The sequence below is a fragment of the Salvelinus fontinalis genome, chromosome 2 (assembly GCF_029448725.1).
Source record: "Salvelinus fontinalis isolate EN_2023a chromosome 2, ASM2944872v1, whole genome shotgun sequence".
Classification (NCBI taxonomy): domain Eukaryota; kingdom Metazoa; phylum Chordata; class Actinopteri; order Salmoniformes; family Salmonidae; genus Salvelinus; species Salvelinus fontinalis.
The window spans coordinates 34,180,029-34,185,880 of NC_074666.1; the positions used below are offsets into that span (position 1 = coordinate 34,180,029).

The window sequence follows — 5,852 nt, forward strand, 5'->3', positions numbered from 1 at the left end:
AAAATGTGTGCATCCGGGTTGAGGTAGTAGGTTGTATGGTTTAGAATGACACCCTGGGAGTTAACGGTACAACCTTCTAGCTTTCCTTGGAGCACACTCATGACATCAAGCAAAGAGATGACCCTCATCATGTCTTTCAAAGCATAGCTTGGCTTGGTTTACATTAGCCAACTGTTTTTGAGGGCCATGATGTCAAAATCTCACCATCAATGTTTTTTCTCTGTGCACTATTTTAATTTAAGTGTGCCTGATAAAAGATGATAAATATAGGAAGTAAATTACCTAAATGTATTACATAATGGGAAAAGAGAGAGTTATGTATGTTTCTTATTTTAAATGTGCAGCTGTTTGAAGAAAACACAAATATCAAGTCTCATGATGATCCACAATTAGATTAGCTTTGTTTTATCTGTATGCTCTCATTAGAATGGATTGTTGGAGTGTTTTGTGAGGTGACAATGGGTATCGTGTTATAGCCTTTCCTTTCCCTACACCGGCTTCTAATTGACCTTTCCTGCCAGTAGACCCACGGTCAGTCTGCCTTCAGGGGCACAAAACCTTCAATTAGTGTTAGGTTGAAAAGTTGTGTATTTTTAGAGTGGTTGTCATCCACTCTGGTAGGGAGGGAGGAATGACCACACTGCGTCAATCACACAGAGGATCTGTAATGTTAGACATCCACTGTATAGTATCTCTCCAAGCACAAAAAAAGCACACAGCAAACAAAGGATTTCTTTCATTGTTCTTTCACTATCCATGAATATATAGCATATTAAAGGAATTTCTGATTTATCTGCAGAGGGAATACAGTGAATGCACGATTCTTCATGCTTTTGAAAATGAATTATTGTGTCTTGCTATCGTGTGGGTGTGTTTTTTGTAAGGCCATTATGTAATAGATCTAATATAATTTGTATTATGTTAAAACAGCAATTCACCATTTACTGCTGGTGATGGAGCTCGCAGTAAGGGAATCTGTTACGTTTTTCACATCCTAATACTGTCAAGCTATTCTGTTATTGTTAAAGGTCAATTTCAATTTCTCACCAAGACATCATTTTGTGGTGGAACCTATTTCACACAACCAGTTTCCCCTGGATTCACATTGCTCCCTGAGTCATTTGAGCGTTCCTGTGTTTTCGTAGCCTCCGTCAGTCAAGGCGACTCCAGTGCAGGCCAGGGCCTTCCCACATGAAAAGATACACTGATCAAAAATATAAATGCAACATGTAAAGTGTTGGTCCCATGTTTTATGATCTGAAATAAAAGATTCCAGACATTTTCTATATGCACAAAAGCTTATTTCTCTAAAATGTTGTGGACTCATTTGTTTACATCCCTGTTAGTGAGCATTTATCCTTTGCCAAGATAATCCATCCACCTGACAAGTGCGGCATATCAAGAAGCTGATTAAACAGCATGATCATCACACAGATGGACCTTGTGCTGGGGACAATAAAGGCCACTCTAAAATGTGCAGTTTTGTCACACAACACAATGCCACAGATGTCTCAAGTTTTGAGAGAGCGTGCAAATGACAAGCTGACTGCAGGAATGTCCACCATAGCTGTTGCCAGAGAATTTTATTTTAATTTCTCTACCATAAGATGCTGACCACACCACCCACGTTGCGTGCGCGAGTGTTTCAATATAAATGTACACATACATGTTATTCAATAATTTAATCCAAACTGCTCGAGCGTCTGCATAGCCAGGCGCTAAAATAGACATTGGTTCTTTTTTTGATGCGTGATGCGCTGCAAGTCTTGACTCTCCCATCTCCTCATTGGTTTTTAGGAGTACAGTATATTCTGTACCCACGTGGGGGATTGAAAGATGATCTGAGGTCCACACAGTCCAGTTGGTGGCGGTAATGCACCTTAAAGTTGGTTGCCAACCGCTATATAAAGTCAGAAGAAGACTGAAGGAGGAGAGATTACTAGAAACTAACTAGGTTTCCTCTTATCTGTGGATGAATTATCAGAGTAGAGAACACACAGTTTTGGTGACTCAAAATAGGTAAAAATTCAACAACAAAAAAGGACGTTGTGCTTTTCAGGTAAAATAACAAGCCAATGTTTATATCCCAGGACAAATTAGCTAGCAACAGCAAGCTAGCTAGCTGAATGTCCATGAATGTTTAATGTGTTTTGACCTTTCCTCAAATTATATAGTTGGTTCAGAGTTCATTTTGCTATTTCAACTTGCGTGTCCTGATTGCGTCTGTTGTGGATGGACAAAATCTATTTGAATACACAGAGATACCGTGACAAGATCCTGAGGCCCATTGTCGTGCCATTCATCCGCCACCATCACCTCATGTTTCAGCATGATAATGCATGGTCCCATGTCGCAAGGATCTATCTGTATACAATTCCTGGAAGCTGAAAATGTCCCAGTTTTTCCATGACCTGCATACTCACCAGACATGTCACCCATTGAGCATGGTTGGGAAAGGCTGGATCGACGTGTACGACAGCGTGTTCCAGTTCCCGCCAATATCGAGCAACTTTGCACAGCAATTGAAGAGCAGTGGGACAATATTCCACAATCAACAGCCTGATCAACTCTATGCGAAGGAGATGTGTCGCACTGCATGAGTCAAACGTTGGTCACACCAGATACTGACTGGTTTTATGATCCACGCCCCTACCATTTTTATAAAGGTTTCTGTGACCAACAGATGCATATATGTATTACCAGTCATGTGAAATCCATAGATTAGGGCCCAATGAATGTATTTCAATTGACTGATTTCCTTATGAATTGTAACTCAGTTTAAATCTTTTAGTTCAATATACTATAGTTTACTATAGTATAAATACTAGAGTATTACTATAGTTATGTAAGCTGTGTTCAAATACTCATACTAACCGCACTATCTGTACTATTTCTGACATAAATTGAGTATGTAGTATGCTTATTGGTCATAGTATACTTACTATGCCAAAAGTTCCCAAATGTCATACTGAATTCGCCAAAATATGAAGTATACAAGCAGTGGAAACTATTTGTGTGCTTTTGGGGCCAATAATGCAATTCTTCAGAAAATGGGCATGGCTTCACAACATTTTCAGATTTGAAGAAAATGCAGCCGAAGTCCGACGAGCAGATCCAAACTCATTGCTTTAACCTTTCTGGACTACCCATCCCGGAGCCGGGATAACTGTCATCAGAAACGCTGACTAGCATAGCCTAGCCTAGCGCCATATAATATAATATAATATCATGAAATCACAAGTCCAATACAGCAAATGAAAGAGAAACATCTTGTGAATCCGGCCAACATGTCCGATTTTTTTAATGTTTTACAGCGAAAACACAATATATATTTATGTTAGCTCACCACAATATCCAAAAACACACCGCCATTTTTTCACAGCAAAGATAGCTTTCACAAAACCCACAAATAGAGATAAAATGAATCACTAACCTTTGAACAACTTCATCAGATGACAGTCATATGACATCATGTTAAACAATACATTTATGTTTTGCTCGATTATGTGCATATTTATAGCCACAAATCGTGGTTTTACATTGGCGCCATGTTCAGAAATGGCTCCAAAATAGCGAAAGTAATTACAGATAGCCACGTGAAATACAGAAATACTCATCATGAACTTTTATGAAAGATACATGTTTAACATATAATTAAAGATACACTGGTTCTTAATGCAACCGCTGTGTTAGATTTAAAAAATAACTTTAGTAAAAAGCACATCATGCAATAATCTGAGACAGCGCTCAGCCATTCTCCGCCATGTTGGAGTCAACAGAAATACGAAATTACATCATAAATATTCCCTTACCTTTGATGATCTTTCATCAGAATGCAGTGCCAGGAATCCTAGTTCCACAATAAATCATTTTTTTGTTTTATAATGTCCATTACTTCTGTCGAATTAGCAACTTTGGCTAGCATGTGTAGTTCACGTGTCCATAGAACTTTACGCTAATGAACGAAAACTTCAAAAATTGATATTACAAATCGAATAAACTGGTCAAACTCAGTTGAGAATCAATCTTCAGGATGTTTTTCTCATATATATCCAATAACGTCCCAGACGGAGCATTTCTTCATGTCTATATAACGCATTGCAGACAAGGACATGACATTCCCAATGTGCGTGGCCAAGAACTGGCAATATGCCTGACCTGTCACTCCAAAGGCTCTCATTCGGTCCCACATCAGGCTAGACGCTTCATTCCACGTTCTACTGCCTGTTGACATCTAGTGGAAGGCGTATGAAGTGCATACAGATCCATAAATATAAGGCATTTGAATAGGTGATGCCTTTCACAGCGACCCATTTCCGAATTTTCACTTCCTGTTTGGTAGTTTGCCTTCCATATGAGTTCTGTTTTACTCACAGATATAATTCAAACAGTTTTAGAAACTTCAGAGTGTTTTCTATCCAATAGTAATAATAATATGCATATCATATGATCTAGGACAGAGTACGAGGCTGTTTAATTTGGGCACCAATTCATCCAAAAGTGTAAATGTCTCCCCCTAGTCTTAAGAAGTTTTTAACTAATTATGACAAATGTTAAGAAAATGTTCAGCAATGTAATAAAGTAATGCCTTTTCAAATAAGTTACGTTACACGTTATGTTGTCTGACAATTTGTTTGCTACGCTCGCCTTATGAACTGCATATCATTACAGCAGTTGCTTTTATGTACCGGTTTGTTAGCTAGCTACTGTTCTAACGTTAGTTGACTACTTGTGCATCCAACTTGCCAGTATTAACTATATGCTATCTAACTAACTACCCAATGTTGATTGACTTGATTATTCACGTCATTCTTAGCTAAGCTAAGTGGTGTAGTCATTGTGCATTCTCAATGGACAAATAAGTCGTAAGATGTCTGGCTAGTAATTTGTTAGCTATACTAACAAACTAGCAAGAAGTTGTATAGCAACAGCATCAACTTCCGGTAGACAGGCAAAGCACTAGTACACTCAACTGAAAGGAGACTGTTCATTTACAGTATAATAAAATGAACAAATAGTACAGATGCTTTGTAAAACAGTATGAGACTGTTACGTAAATTAGGTTTTCAAGAATGTTTGAGTACAGGTATCTGTTACACAATTCCCTTTCTTTGCCATTTCCCCTGGTGTTTTTGAGAGTCTTTGCATTTGTATTTCTGTATGAATGTAAGATCTTATCAGTTGTTTATAATTAAGCATTACTTAGAAACTAATTGATTTACTGCTAATTTGTTAACCGATGAAATTGCAGTCTCATTGTATGTAGTATAGTATAGTAAGTATGTTAGTATGGGTATTTGAACACAGCTGTAGTGTTTTGTGGACTGTAGTATACTGTAGTATTTACTATAGTGTTTTGCAGATATTATTGTAGCATACTATGGTACTATTGTAGTATTACTTTAGTAAAAAAACTGTAGCATATACTATAATTATTACTGTAGTGTTTTTGCAGACTGTAGTATAGGCAACTGTATTATTTACTATAGTGTTTTTGTTTTATTATCTTTGACATATAAGTGGGGGCTTTCTCCTTGAGGGAACCTACTGGACAAATACTAAAAGAGCAAATTGTCCATAACCTCTTGGACTGCGGTTGGAATGGATAGTACAGAGCTTCTGCTCTTTTCTATAACCTGTAGGGAACACAATATGGTCTACTCTTGGCATGTAGTTTTTTCACTTATGGGCTGCACAAATTGGGATATGTGGGGTATATGCAAATTAAATACTGTAGTATTACTATAGTAAAACAACTTGTTTCAGACATTACTGTAGTGTTTTTTGCAGACTGTAGTATACTGTAGTATTAACTGTAGTATTCTACAGTATACTACAGTGTTCTATAGTAA

At 37.5% G+C, this 5,852-nt stretch overlaps 1 non-coding gene across 1 annotated transcript; it reads right to left on the minus strand.

Annotated features, from left to right (window-relative positions):
* Positions 1–5,521: 5,521 nt before the first annotated feature.
* Positions 5,522–5,576, minus strand: LOC129834100 (U7 small nuclear RNA). The gene has a single exon (XR_008756209.1). It is a non-coding gene; the product is annotated as a U7 small nuclear RNA (small nuclear RNA).
* Between the last annotated feature and the right edge of the window lie 276 nt (positions 5,577–5,852).